General features: G+C 47.0%; 1 protein-coding gene across 1 annotated transcript in view; it reads left to right on the top strand.

Moving 5' to 3' along the window:
• Positions 1 to 5049: 5049 nt before the first annotated feature.
• Positions 5050 to 15828, top strand: part of MAPK4 (mitogen-activated protein kinase 4) — a 152832-nt gene continuing 142053 nt past the window's right edge. The window contains exon 1 of the mRNA XM_068251357.1: positions 5050 to 5235. The gene's annotated coding sequence lies outside the window, so the exon portion shown is untranslated. The remainder of the gene's footprint in view (positions 5236 to 15828) is intronic.

Here is a 15828-nt window from a genome sequence, read left to right as displayed (position 1 = left end):
CAGCTTCTAGCCCACTATGCGTTGCGTTAGGTGCACGTTATGCGACCTTAACGTAGCATCCAACGCAACGTCTTGGTGTGTAAGTAGCCTAAAGGACACCTCAAGTGAGAGGGATATGGGGGCTTCCATGTTTATTTCCTTTTAAACAATACAAGTTGCCTGGCTATCCTGCTGATCTTTCATCCATCAGTAGTGTCTGAATCACACGCCTGAGACGAGCATGCAGCTAATCCAGTCAGACTTCTGTCAAACATGAGCACCACGGTGGCCTAGTGGTTAGCACTCTCGCCTTGCAATTTCAGCCAGGCCACTATCTGCAAGGAGTTTGTATGTTCTCCCCGTGTCTGGGTGGGTTTCGCCCAGGCACTCTGGTTTCCTCCCACATCCTAAAAACATACAGATAAATTAATTGTCTTCCCCCCAAACTGGCCCAAGACTACAATACATGCGCTACGTGATACTGTCATATGACTCTGGCAGGGATTAGATTGTGAGCCCCTCAGAGGGACAGTTAAGTGACAATATACTCTGTACAGCGCTGCGGAAGATGTCGGCGCTATATAAATACAAAATAATAATGAAATGTGATATGCATCCTATTTCAGGGTCTATGGCTAAAAGTATTAGAGGCAGAGGATCAGCAGGATAGCCAGGCAACTGGTATTATTTAAAAGGAAATAAATATGACTGCCTCCATATTGCTCTCACTTCAGGTGTCCTTTAACCTTCGTGGCGTTTTGATTATGCGCAGCCGCACGGCTGCACATGGTTTTTTAAACCTAATTTTTTTTTAATCATGTAGCTAGCCTAGCTCTAGCTGGTATTGTTTAAAAGGAAATAAATATGGCAGCCTCCATATTCTTCTTACTTTAATTGTCCTTTAACCCTCCTGGCGGTCTATTAAAAACCGCCAGGGGGCAGCGCTGCCGTTTTTTTTTTTTTTAAATCATGTAGCGAGCCCTATGCTGCTCAGTGGCATCCCCCCAGCCCCTCCGATCGCCTCCGGCGATAGGCGATCAGGAAATCCCATTCAAAGAACGGGATTTCCTGGAGGGCTTCCCCCGTCGACATGGACGTCGTGACGTCTAAGGGAGACCCGATCCACCCCTTTGCGCTGCCTGGCGCTGATAGGCCAGGCAGCGCAGGGGTCTAGGTGGGGGGGGCCCTGCGACGGCGCAGATGGCGGCGATCGGTGTGCTGACGCAGCTAGCAAAGTGCTAGCTGCATTCAGCAAAAAAAAAAATTACGCAGATCGGCCCAGCAGGGCCTGAGAAAACCTCCTGCGCGGCCGCCAGGAAGGTTAAAGGAAAACTGTGAGTAAAATGAAAAATACACTATAGAGAGAAAACTCTGTGGTCTTTAAGTGATCAAAGGAAACCTGAGACAATTATAATGTGGGTATTTATACTTACCTGGGACTTCCTCCAGCCCCATGAGGTGCGTGGGCTCCCTCTCCAGCCTGCTCTTCAATGTTTTTTTTATATATACAGGAAGCCCCGCTTCTACTGGCACACATATGTTTTTCTGGCAAACAAACACACATTTTCTCTATATCATATCATGTATATTTAACTGTAGTTAGAGGTATATGGAGTCTGCCATAATTATTTTTTTAAAAAGAGAGACTGAAGCCACTTTAAAAACTTGTTTTTACCTGGCCAGTGTTAAAGCGCCGCATTCCCGCGGCAGAACGAGAGCTTTATAACCTCCAAATCCTGGGGCAATAATCCGCGTCTTTCAGAGTCGTGGATGTTGCTGCCCGGGGAGGCAGAGCTTAGTGCTGTAGCTCTGCCTCCATTAGCATCAATCCTCCGCTGATCGCCTCCTCTCCCCGCCCCTCTCAGTGAAAGAAGACTGAGGGGGGCGGAGAGAGGCGGCGATCAGCGGGGATTGACGCCAGTAGAGGCAGAGCTACAGCCCTAAGCTCTGCCTCTACAAGGAAGCACTCCCTGGTTTTTGCCCTGGGAATTTGGGGGTTATAAAACCCTTGTTCTGCCGCGGGAATGTGGCGTCTTAGCACTGGCCATATTAGCTAAATAACAGGTAAAAACAAGTTTTTAAATTGGCTTCAGACTCTGTTTAAGCAGTACTGGTTGCCTGACAGCCCTGCTGATCTATTTGGCTGCAGCAGTGTTGGAATCACACCAGAAGTGCAAGAAGGGTAAGTATCTATTTTTCCTCTACAGGTATACTTGAAAGTGAATCTGTTGTAAAAAAAAAAAAAAAAAAAAAAATTGCCCCTAGGGAGGGGAAAACCTCTGGATCCTAAAGAGGCTTCTCTCAGTCATTATGTCATTCGGCCCCATTCCTGCACTGGGAGCCGCTGAAAGTACGCCGACAAAGGCTTGTCGGCACGCAGGTGCAAACTACTGCTCGGGCTCCTGAATCAGAACAAGCCTGTGATGCGCCTTGAGCAGTTGCAGTAGTGGCTTACCGCTTGGTGTACAACAAAAATGGCCGAGCCTGAGCGGGTCCGCTGTACTGAGCATGTGCGAGACGTTTGCGCCAGTGCACTGATCGGGCTCGGCTTTGTCCGCTGGAGTCCGTGCGGAAAGCCGATAGTGAGTCTGTGTGAAGCACATCATGGGCTTGTTATGGTTCTGAAGAGTTTGAGGGTCCCAGGCCCAGCGCAGGAAAGGGGGTGAATGGGAGGATGAGGGAAGCCTCTTTTGGATCCAGGATCCCCCTTCCAAGGTAAGTACCCCCCAGGGGCACTGTTTTTCCCTACAGGTGTTCATTGAAAAATGAAGTCAGTAATGTCATCTGTGGAGAAAATTTTGCAACTTTGTGAGATTTTGCAACCAGTTGCAATATAGATACAGCAAAGTCCCTGTTAAAAGGATATCAGGGGCCTTTTTTTTAGGGGGGGGGGGGGTGGCGTGGTTCGCGTTTGCCAGCAAAAGAATACTCACCAAGCCTCCAGTGACGTCCTGTAGCTCCTAGCTGCTTCCGGCGTACGTGTACAGCTCCCAGCGTGTCATGTGATCCGATGTGGGTCAGGTGACACGCCGCTTTCTGTGCACGGGGGAAGCCGCGAGGAGCTGCAGGACATCGCAGGAGGCTTGGTGAGTATTCTGTCCTGCACCTGGGGGGAGATTTGTGCTTCTGCCAAGAACATGTATCCGGCATCAAACAATCCCCCAGTGCTGAATACCAGGGACTATGCTGTACTACTATCATAAAGTACAACGTAACCATTAATATCAGAAAATGTAACACCACCTAACTATATTCTCACACAGAAACTTTCCCTACTGATGCCTAACCCTAACCACCCCCCGTCATAGCCTAACCTCAGCCCCCCCCCTGCCGATGCCTAACCTTAACCACTCCCACTGCCAATGTCCAACTCTAACCACCCCCTTGCCAATGCCTAACCGCACCATACCGATGCCTAACCTCAGCCCCCTTGCCAATGCCTAACCCTAACCACACCCACTGCCAATGCCCAACTCTAACCACCCCTTGCCGATGCCTAACTCTAACTAACCTTAACTGTCACCCTCCAGCTGCAAACCCAGCGGAAAAAAAATGATGGGAGAGGTGACGACAGTTGAAATTAATTACAGCCGGGTTTACGGAAAGAAATCGCACATACACAGTTATGCACTGTCCATACAAGCGCGCATGCAATGTACGGCAAGTTGCAGAATCTGCTGGGTCTCAAAATCTTTCACCACAGCACCTTCTATCATTTTCCTCTCACTTCATGTTCCCTTAAAGGACCACTATCGCGAACATTGCAAAATTTAAAATACATGTAAACACATAAAATTAAAAATATGTTTCTTGCAGAGTAAAATGAGCCGTATATTACTTTTCTCCTATTTTGCTATCACAGTAAGGAGTAGAAATCTGACATTACGACAGGTTTTGGACAAGTCCATCTCTTCGTAAGGGATTCTCCGCATGGCCGTTATTATTTCTTAAGAGACAATCCCATAAAAGGATTTATATAAAGATGCAGACCGTCCCCCTATCTGTTTGCACACTTTTTTGGCAGTTGGGCAGAGCAACTGCCATTCACTGAGTGCTTTTAAAAATAAAGAAAACCCTGAGAATCCCCCATAAGGAGCTGGGCTAGTCCAAAACCTGTCACTTCTGTCAGATTTCTACTACTTATTGTAAGTGAAAGCAACATAGGAGAAAAGTCATTTCTGTCTCATTTTATACTGGAAGAAACGTACTTCTTATTTATATATGTTTATGTTATTTTACAGTTTTACGATTTTCGCGATAGTGGTTCCTTTAAAGGAACCTAAACTGAGAGAGACATGGATGTTTCTTTTTAAATAATACCAGTTGCCTGGCAGTCCTACTGATCTCTTTGGCTGCAGTAGTGCCTGAATCGCACACCAGAAACAAGCATGCAGCTAATCCAGTCTGACTTCAGTCGGAGCACTTTATTTTAAAAGGAAAAATCCATGTCCTTCTCAGTTTAGGTTCCTTTTAAAGGAAACCTGATGTAAAAAAAAATAATAATAATAACTTTCTTAGGGCTTCTGCCAGCCCCCTGCAGCCATCCTGTGGTCACGCTGTTACCAAACGATCCTCGAGTCCCCCACCGCAGCTCACTTGCAGTTTCTTCAGTCGTGGTCCACTGCGCCTGTGCAGAATACTCCCGCAAATGGGAGTGTGTGCAGGGATGTGCGCAGGCAGAGCTGCGCAGGCGCATTGGACGTTGACTTGTACATCAGCAAAAATTAACGAGAGCCACAACGGGGGACTGAAGGATCATTTGGAAATGGCGCGGGCACAGGATGGCTGTAGGGGGCTGGCAGAAACCCCAGGTAAATAAAACTCTTTTTTTTACATACTTTAGGTTCCCTTTAAATGAAAACGAAAAAAAAAAAAGAATAAAGGAAAGAAAAACAAATAGCCTTTCACAGCAGCACTATTGGGCTGGGCAGCAGCAGCAGCAAAACCCACAACCCTACCTAGCAGGCGTGTGCCTGAGCTGGACAGCTGGTGGTGACGTCAGGCGGTGGGCGTGCCTTAGAGGAGTTCCCTGGGAAGGCTGAGGCAAGGCTGACTCCAGTGTGTGATCAGGGAGTGAATGGGCTGCTGCTGATCAGCTCCACAGACACACAGGAGCGGCTGCCTGGCTGGCTGGAGGACCCCAGCTGCTGCTGCTAGGAGGATGCACTGAGCAATAGTGGCAGTCTGAAGAACAAAGCATGGAGGAGGAGGAAGGAGCAGCAGCCTGGAGAGGGGATTGCCACTGTCACCATAACAGTAAGTGCCTGCTAAGGATGCTCCCCAGCCCTGCACACAATTAGCTCTGCAGACACAATGAACATCTTTCTTGGCTGTTGCTGCTGCACCATGGGCTTATCTGCAGCATCAGTGCTAAGATGATCACCCCCCACCAGCACCCCTTCCCCAGTATTCCTGCAGAAAGGGCTCATTCTCCTATACCCATCCTATAATGCCAAGTGCCCATGCCCTGATCTTTACTTTTCCCCCAGTCACATCAGTTAAGTAAAGGGTCTCTGATTGGTTGCGGCGTGCCGTTCATTGTTCTTGCGCTCTGTGCTGCCTGAGAGGACACATCTGTCTACCTGCAGGTGTTAGTAGCAGTTAGGTGTGCTGGAGTAGCCACTACCGGGCACAACACACCCAATCTGCCGGTGCGCAATCCCTCCGTCGGTCGCCAATACACCGATATGTATCCAATATATATTTGAAGCAGGTACTCCAATGGCATCAGTAAACTTGTGTTTATTATTATAATTATTTAGTATCTATATTGCGCTGACATCTTACGCAGCACTGTACAGAGTATATTGCCTTGTCTTAACTGTCCCTCAGAGGAGCTCACAATCTAATCCTTCCTATAGTCCTATGCCTATGTATGTATTGTGTAGTGTAATGTAGCCTGCCAACATGTTTCAGGGTTTCCCTCTTCTTCAAAGGAGAAACCCTGAAACGTGTTTTGCAATCTAAATAATAAATGCAAGTTTACTGACGCCATTGGAGTGTCTCCTTCGCATTACCTGCATATGTTGAAGGGGGTGGGGGGTGGAGTACTTGCTAATAATACATTCATTTTATGAATTGAGTATTAAGATAGGCAGAAACGATTGCTTCCCAAAATGCAACCGATATTTGGTTTGAAAGTCGAATGGAAATTTTGGAAAATGTTTAGGTTATTTGCAAGGGACACTTGGGATATGACCGCTGGGGGGGGGGAAGACTAGTGCTCTGCAAGGGGGGGGGGGGGGTTGCATTTTGGCACGGGAGACCCCTTTAGGATGTGATTTGCAGCCTACTCCTGAACGCAAGTTATCATCCCAATCAATGACTGTAACGAAATAGCTTCTTCCTTAATGATTTTTCTTTTACGGCCGTAGTTAGGTTTACCGCGTCTATTATGCGCATACATTAACCTGATTTCCACTCAGTTTCCTATTATATAAGGTTTCTGCGACTATATAATAGGAGTCCTCTTTGTATAAAACTGTCATCTGTATCCTCTTAGGCACGTCAGCCAGATAGAGGTAGCGCTCGCAAATTGCTCAATTATGACAACTGTGAAACGTGGAATCTGCTTCCTCCGGAATTAGTCGGAGCAAATGCTAAAGTTATCTTTAAAAAGAGATCGGACGGAAATGACCTACATTTTCTATAGTAAATAACAGAATGTGAAGGTTCCTGTTCGTCAGGTAGACATATCTGAAGCTATCTTAAATTCTTTCTTATTCTGCATTGTGAAATGTTGATCCATGGAATTTATCTCATTACTGTTTGGAGTCAGGATCCCCCCCCCCCCCCCCACACACACACTTTTTAAAAGATGCCTGAAGAGGGATATGGAGGCTGCCATGTTTATTTCCTTTTAAACAATACCAGTTGCCTGGCTGTCCTACTGATCCTAATACTTTTAGCTGTAGACCCTGAACAGCTATGCAGACCAGATGTTTCTGACTGAAGTCCGACTTAATCTAGTCAGATTTAAGTTGCATGCTTGTTTCAGGTGTGTGGTCGAGATACTACTGCAACCAAGAAGATCAGCAGGTCTGCCAGACAACTGCTATGATTTAAAAAGAAATAAATATGGCAGCCTCCATATCCCTCTCAGTTCAAGTGTTCTTTAAAGGAAACCAGATCTCACATAACTAAAAATATTTATACATACCTGAAGCTTCCTCCAACCCCATGTGCTCTGATCGCTCCCACACCGCTGTCCTCCGCTGCCCGCAGTTCCGGTATCGGGTCCCGTCACTGCTGTTAGTCGGAGCCAGTCTTCGCAGGAGAAGTGCGCTCTTTGCGTATCTCTCCAGCAGCCCCCCGCGGCTGTATGGCTTGCAGCCCCTATTGTTAGGCCACTGTTAAGAAGGCAAATCACTCCAAGCATTGCTTTTCAGTAGGAGGGCTTTTCGGTCTCTTTTAGTCCTCTATACTTTCCTTGTAATTTTCGGTCACCCCGAGTTGCTTGATCACTCTTGTACTGGTCCAAGGCCTATCCCATAGAGCAGTGATGGCTAACCTTGGCACTCCAGCTGTGGTGGAACTACAAGTCCCATGAGGTATTGCAATACTCTGACAGCTCTAAGCATAACTCGGGGAGGCAGAGGCATGATGGGATTTGTAGTTTGGTCACAGCTGGAGTGCCAAGGTTAGCCATCACTGCCATAGAGCCATATCAATCCCTGCCATGTACTGATGAGGATCAAAAGTCTGAAACAAATTGTCTGGTTGATGTGGCTGTGTAAAATTCAAATCTATAGGCATGCAATACACCAGCGGTTCTGAATGCACGCATGACTACAAGGGCACAAAGAGATAATTTGCATATCGTATTTAGTAGTGGTGCATTGTGGGTAACCACAGATGTTCACTTAAAGCTGAATTATTGCAAGTTTCCTTCTGTTTTTTTAAGAAGGCAAGTCACACCAAGCATTTCTTTTTAGTAGGAGGGCTTTTCGGTCTCTTTTATTCCCCTATGCTTTCCTAGTGGTTTGGGTCATCCTGAGCTGCTTGATTACTCTGTTAACCCCCCCCCCCTCCCCCCCCCAAAAAAAATACCTAAGGAGAGAGAAGGCTCTGGGTCCTAATGTTCTATCGCTGCATTGTCCAGTAGCAGTCTCCGAGCGATGGGTCGGAGACTGCTCTCCTCAGCTTCGGGAGGCTTCAAAAGTCTTCGGGAGCCCTCTGTGCAGGCATGGTGTCTCCCATGTGCAGTACGTACACAGTACATAGTACTCAGGCTCTCGAAGACATCCAAAGCCTCCTGCAGTGGCAGAGAGCAGTCTCCGATCCATCGGTCAGAGACTAACGGGGAGCCAGCGCTGGAATGTGGGGACCGTGAAAAGAGCGGGAAGCCTCATTAGGACCCAAAGCCTTCCCTTTCTTTAGTAAGTATCTCTTTGTGTTTTGTGAGTTTAAAAAAAAAAAAAAATTATAATACTTCAGATTCTCTTTAAGCAAAGTGACCTGTTCAGGGTCTATATTTTTGGCCATCCTCTATGTCAGCAGGGGTTGTAAGGTTACAAGATTTAGGGTTAGGTTTAGTTTACGTTATAATAATAAATTAAACTTTATCAGCCTAACTACTTATGTAGCCATATTATACAGCATAGGCCTAAAACAGCTTCCAGTCGCTTCTTTGCGATTCCTGCATTGGAATTCTCTTCCTCAATGGCCAACAGAAAAATGTAGGAAACTTCAATTTCCCCGCCCCAACGCCACCCCCAGCTTATTACTGGCCGTTGCAGATTTGTTTACATCACATGACCGCTAATGGATAATAATATCCCAGGGGGATTCCCAGAATTACATTTGGGCACCTGGCCATTTGCCGTGTGGATCAATGAAGACAGTTATACGGACTTTTGTGCTCAGATAGGTATGTGTTCTTAATGCTGGGTACACACAATGCGATTTTTTAGTCGATTTTCCATCTGATCGATTTTCGATTCTGTTATTTTTTCTTATCTATTTCCATTCACTTCTATGAGAAATCGATCAGAAAAACGATCGAAAATAAGGTCGGACATGTCTGAAATTGTCTATCAAACCATCTATCTAACACAAAATTGTATGGTGTATACCTAGCATAATATATGACACTAGGAACGAGGCAGGATTAGTTGATGTTAGACATATAGGGCTCGATTCAGTAAACTGTGCTAACCCAGTTAGCACACCTAAAGGCTTTGGGCGTGCTAAGTAGTTGGCACATACAAACTACTTAGCACCGTAGTTAGCGCATGCAAACATAGCACTGTAGCTAGCACATGCAAACTACTTAGCACCGTAGTTAGGACATACAAACTACTACTTAGCACCGTGCTAACTAGGGTGCTAAGCTCCATGGTTAGATACCCTGGTCTTGCTAATTATGATCTTGTAAAAGATAGAATATTTGGAAATTTAAATTCAATCTGAGCTCTATATATTATGTGACGATCATTATATTATTGTTAACAATACCTCTCATCTTCCACAGTGATAATTGATGCTGAAGCTACTGTTGGAAAAGTTAGGAGGTGCACTGCTACACTGCATATTCTGTCATATGTTCCTTTTTCTTTATTGAATAAACACTGATTTTTTTTTTCTTTTTTTTTTAAACCAGGGTGCTAAGTAGTTTACATGTGCTAAGTAGTTTGCATGTGCTAACTACTTAGCACGTGCAAAACATGTTAGCACATGCAAAGTGGCTTTTCACTGGCGTGCTAACACTTAGCACCCTTTTCTGAATCAAGCTCATAGTAATTAGAATTATGTCAAATGAAACAATCATTTGTGATCATTTTGGATGACAGTCTGATGTCTGTACAGCAGCTATCCCCTGTCATCAATATATTCTGCCATCAACTGTGCTGGATTTGTTCAGACTGTTACTATTTTACTAGTGATGGCCTTGTCTAGAAGAACCCATGGAGAAGCATGTGATCAGTTTGGTCAGGTGATAGAAGTATCATCTGAGTGATTGGATTAGCAGGAAATAAACTTCATTTATGTCCCCAATCAAGTGCAAACGATTCTTAAAGGACACATGCGAGCACCTACAAATAAAAAAATCCACTTACCTGGGGCTTCCTCCAGCCCCTGCCAGCCGTCCTGTGCCCTCACCGCTGGTGGCCCGGGGTCCCCTCCGGCGCAGGATGTCCACTGTGCCTGTGCGAGCGGCTCTGAGTCACGCTGACGATATCCGGACTGTACTGCGCAGGCTCAGTATTTCTGCGCCTGTGCAGTACAGCCCGTATGACATCAGTGCGACTCAGTGAGCCGCATGGTGAAGCGCAAACCAATGCCGACCTGGCGAGGTCAGCATTTCCACCGTAGGGGACCGGGAGCTGTGGTGAGGGCACAAGACAGCTGCAAGGGGCTGGAGGAAGCCTGAGGTAAGTAGATTTTTTTATTTTTAGTGTGCTCGGACCTTCCCTTTTTTAAAGCAACCATTTCAGATCAGTTTTGTTGATCGGAAAAACATTTTTTTTATAATCGGTTGGGCAACAAATGGAGATGGATTAATTGATGGTGAAATAATCAAACAATCAAAAAAACTGGACAGACAGTGGGTGGGGTCTGGTATGGAGTGGTATGTCGCTGGGGTCTGTCGGGGAATGAATGAATTCTCTATGAAGTTCTGTCACTCAGGAGTTTGTCCTGTAGGTCTACCAGAGGGGTGTACTATGAGGAGATCTGTCACTGACTGAAGTGTCTGCCAGTAACTGAGGTGTATTTTGCTGGAGGATTGTCACTGAGACCTGTCAGTGAGGTTCTGATGCTGGGGGTCTGTCACTGAGGAACCTGTCATGGAGGGGAGAAGAGGGGTCTGTCGGTGAGGTACCTGCCATGGAGGGGGGGGCGTTTGTCACTGAGGAACCTGTCAAGATCTGTCAAATTTGGGGCCGGCAAGAGACGGAGCCCAAATTACGAACAATACAGAGCAATTAAGCCGCTAGCAATAGCTGGCAGACGAATTGCATCTCACTCCATGGCTGCGTGGAGGGGGGAATAGTAATTAGCGCTGCTGAGAACTTTGCTATAGCAGGGAGAGCCATTTTTCAGATTCACCCTGCGCCCAAATTTCCCAGTGCCATTTTTGCATGTATGCCTGTCAGTGAAGGGCCTGTCATGGGGTAAGCTCTCTGTTGTATGTTAGGATATCTGGATTACAAACTCATCCATAATCTCTTACCCAAATGACCAACTAATTGCGCACGCTGGTAATGACTGGGGGTTACCTCCATTCTCTGCTGGTTGTTTAGTAAACAGCAGCTCTGCTATTTGTTCAGAATCCCTCTCCTAGTGCACATAAATGATCAATTTCTGTGCAATTTCTACAAAATTTATTCGCCACACCTTAACTCTGAGCACACAACCATCCACCATGGTCCCAGGGATGTTTTTAGGCAAAGGCATTCCAGGCCATTACCTGGAGTGCCCCCCCCCCCTGTGCCTCCCTTTGGCCCCCCTTTTGCCTCCTTCTGTCCCCCTTTTTGCCTCCTATCTCATGCCTCCTTCAGTCCCCAGTGCCACCTCTGCCCCCTTGCATGTCCCTTTGTCCCTTGTGCCCCCCCCCAGAAGCACCAGTGGGTATATTCCGAACACTTGTTACTGCAACACAAGATGCTTGTTTTGAAAACCTCAGTTTTGCATTAACTAGTTAAGGACCAAGCTAATTGAAATCTGCTCTGCTGTCTCTATGACGGCAGAGCCCTGTGAGCCGGTCAGGAGCCGCTTTCATTGGCTCCTGACCCTGTCTATCAACGTAAGCAGCTCCCATTGGCTTTCATTTATAGGCAGGGTCAGGAGCCAATGAAAGCGGCTCCTGACCGGTTTACAGGAATTCTGCCATCATAGAGACGGCAGGGTGTGTGGCTGAGGCTCCCAGCGTGCAGTGCGGATGGCGATTGCGGCGGGTATATGCGGCGATTTGTCGTTCCGATGTTTCTTGTACCATCGGTCTCCGGTCCTTAAGGGGGACAAGTGCGATCTCACACATGCGGAGCATGGAGCTTCCCATCTTAAAAGATTAATCCGAGCAAGCTAAAAATAAAAAAAAATAAAAATCCACTTACCTGGGGCTTCCTCCAGCGCCTGCCAGCCGTCCTGTGCCCTCGCTGCATCTCCGCTCCCTGTCGGTGGCCGGGGGTCCCCTCTGGTGCAAGATGTCCACTGCACCTGCGTGAGTGGCTCTTAGTCGCGCTGACGTCATCTGTACTGCGCAGTACTGCCTGGATGACGTCAGTGAGACGCATTCTGGAGCGCAGATTGCATCTGCACCAGAGGGGACCGGGAGCAACCAGAGCTGCAGCGAGGGCGCAGGACAGCTGCCAGGACAGATGCAGGGGGCTGGAGGAAGCCCGAGGTAAGTGGATTTTTTATTTTTAGGTTGCTCAGACCTTCCCTTTAAGGAGCACTCAGGGACACGAGTGCTCTTGAACCCTTCCGAGGGTCCCCAAAGGCTTATTCGAACAGTTGGTGGAATACATGGGACAGGGGTGACCACCCTGGAGCAAGGGGACAGGGAAGGCTCAATAGGATCCAGAGTCATGTATCAAATTTATTTATTTTGTTTCAGATTAACTCTAAGCCAGGCCCAGATTTACATCACAGGAGCCTATAGGCACAGATGTTGTGGCACCCTAGACTTCACCCTTCATGGACCTACAATCTGCCACCGAACCCAACTGTCACTTCTCCCTTAATTCCCTTGCCCATCATAGAGCGCTACAGGTGCCCCTTAGTATTAGGTAGCCAGAGCTATCCTTGGTATTAGGTAGCTAGAGTTGCCCCTAAATGAAGGGAGATCTGGTCAGTGGAATGCAGCACTAATCTCATTTCTGTTTTGCTTGGGTCTCTGCGTAGGGAAGGAGGGAGGCACTAGGGGAGGAGAGTGAGCCGCCTTTCCATCATCAGGCGCCTGTAGGCTCGCGCCTACAGTGCCTTATGGTAAATCCGGCCCTGCTCTAAGCAGTTGGCACATTAGTCTGATGTACTCTGGTCCACACAGAGAGTGCTTCAAAAAAAAATTAAAAATCAATTTGAGCTGTTTTGGAAGAGGGCAGAAAAATCAGCAGTTGGAACAGGATTACGGTTTTAGGAACACTCGGCTCACATCTTACTATCTAAATTTAGCATAATGGGAAATTCCCTGGCCATCTCTAGAACAAACTCCTATTTCCATGGCTGTATCTCTAGTACTTTGGCCTGTGCCTGGACGTCTGACACAAGTAGTGACGATGCAGTGGTAGGCCCACCTTGTGCCACTGCTGCCATGTTGTGCTGTACAATGTGATGTGTGCCCACTAAACAAACAGACTAACCAGTGACCGAGGAGCCACAAAAAACAGCTGGGTATTGTGGTTCTTCATTCATTGCAGGGCTAAATTCAGTCAAGCACTGAAATCAGTGAGGCCCCTTTTTTACACTAGCATGGTAAATTTGCGTTACCTTATTTTGCCTCAAGGGGCCGCAAAAGCAATGAAAATCTACAGAGGTCCATTGCGGTGCGTCGGAAGTATCCGAGACGGCGCAAAGGCAACAGCGCGTTGCTGCAAGCACTGCGCCTAACGCACGATGCGCATTAACGGACTGACGGGAATCTCGGGGAGTACGTCACTGAGCGGTGGGTGGTGCTATGCATATTACCCTGTTGGTGCACTCTGCTGCACTCTGATGGAGGGTCACATGTTTGTTGTTTTTTGCGTTGCAGTGGAATTCGGAAGGAGCATCGTACCCCCACCACAACGCAAAAAAAAGTATATGTAAAACCAGAATCAAGAATTAGGGCTAGGGTTCACAGTGGTCAGTTGTGCTGCAGAATAACTCTGCATGTCAGCTCACTGCCCGTACAGCTCTATTAGGGTGTTCACAGTACTGCATTGTAACTGATCGCGTTATCCTAACTTGCTGCATGCAGGCTGTGTAGTAAAGTCTGTGCCCAGTCTCCATTGCAGTTGACACTTATTATAATGTGTGCGTAATGCAGCGCACCACTAAAGCTAGGTTCACAGTGCTCAGTTGTGTTGCAGAAATTTTTTTCATGTCAACTTACTACCCATACTATTCTATGAGCCTTTTCACAGTAACCGATCACGTCATTCTAAATCGCTGCATGCAGGCTTTGTATGAAAGTCTATGTCCAGTTTCCATTGCAGTTCACACTCATTATAATGAGTTATACGACTGACCACCGTGAGCCCAGCCTCCGGCTACGCTCACAGTGCCAAAGCGCGTTGCATTGCTACACAATGCAGATAAAACGCAACGCAAAGAAGCAAATAAGGTGTTGCTGAGGCATGCGACGTAACGGAGGCATAACAAGGAAAATTGCATCATAGATGTGCGGCGTTTGTGTTGCACATTTGAGAGTATAAAGCCCCGCCTTTTTAAAAACAGATGCGCGCATGTGCAATGCCTGTAACGTAGTGCGACGCAGCTCAAAAATTCAAACGTGAGCGTCACCAGACTAACATTGAACGTGTCAACGCATAATTTGCATAAACGCATAGCAGGATCTGTTATTTTTACGTACCCCGTTGACTGTGAACATAATATTGAATTTTCATTGCTATGCGATTTCTTCCCTTAAACCTCCGTTGCGACGCAACAGAGCACTGTGAATGTGTCCTCAGTGTTAACTCTCGGGTCGGAGCCTGGCAGAAGCATGGGGCTCCCTATACGATTTAAAAAAAATAAAATAAAAACATAAACTGGAGTTCTACCTAGCAACAGGGAGGATTCTCATTAGTCCATAAAGAACCAATAAGAATTTCCACTGTTGAAGCTGGATTCCTAAATTTGCACATTGGCATGCCTTGGCACCTGTGATTTTATCAGGCTCCTCCAGGGGTCTAAATGTACCTTTGCCGCAAGTCACGGCTTTGCACCAGGGAGGGGGGTTAAGGTGGAGAAAGGGTTAAGTGTTAGGTGGGGGAGGGGGACACCTGGCACCTGGGGGGGGGGATTTGTTAAGTGTCAGGCATCCGTAGAGGGAGATATTATGGTTAGGTATCAGAGGGAGATATTATGGTTGGGTATAAGTAGAGGGTGGTTTTGGGGTTAGGCAAAGATAGAGGGAGGTCTTAGGGTTAGGCATCGGTAGAGGGAGATATTGAGGTTAGGCATCGGTAGAGGGAGGTATTAGGGTTAGGCATGCATCGGTAGAGGGAGGTATTAGGGTTAGGCATGCATCGGTAGAGGGAGGTATTAGGGTTAGGCATGCATCGGTAGAGGGAGGTATTAGGGTTAGGCATCGGTAGAGGGAGGTATTAGGGTTAGGCATCGGTAGAGGGAGGTATTAGGGTTAGGCATGCATCGGTAGAGGGAGGTATTAGGGTTAGGCATGCATCGGTAGAGGGAGGTATTAGGGTTAGGCATGCATCGGTAGAGGGAGGTATTAGGGTTAGGCATGCATCGGTAGAGGGAGGTATTAGGGTTAGGCATGCATCGGTAGAGGGAGGTATTAGGGTTAGGCATGCATCGGTAGAGGGAGGTATTAGGGTTAGGCATGCATCGGTAGAGGGAGGTATTAGGGTTAGGCATGCATCGGTAGAGGGAGGTATTAGGGTTAGGCATGCATCGGTAGAGGGAGGTATTAGGGTTAGGCATGCATCGGTAGAGGGAGGTATTAGGGTTAGGCATGCATCGGTAGAGGGAGGTATTAGGGTTAGGCATGCATCGGTAGAGGGAGGTATTAGGGTTAGGCATCGGTAGAGGGAGGTCTTAGGGTTAGACATGCATCGGTTGATGGAGGTCTTAGGGTTTTACTATTTATTATTATTATTATTATTATTTAGTATTTCTATAGCGCCGACCTCTTCCGCAGCGCTGTACATAGTACATATAGTCTTGTCATTAACTGTCCCT

This window comes from Hyperolius riggenbachi, chromosome 1 (genome assembly GCF_040937935.1).
Source record: "Hyperolius riggenbachi isolate aHypRig1 chromosome 1, aHypRig1.pri, whole genome shotgun sequence".
NCBI lineage: Eukaryota > Metazoa > Chordata > Amphibia > Anura > Hyperoliidae > Hyperolius > Hyperolius riggenbachi.
The sequence above is the reverse complement of the archived record's forward strand: the minus strand, read 5'-3'. Positions and strand labels throughout refer to the sequence as shown.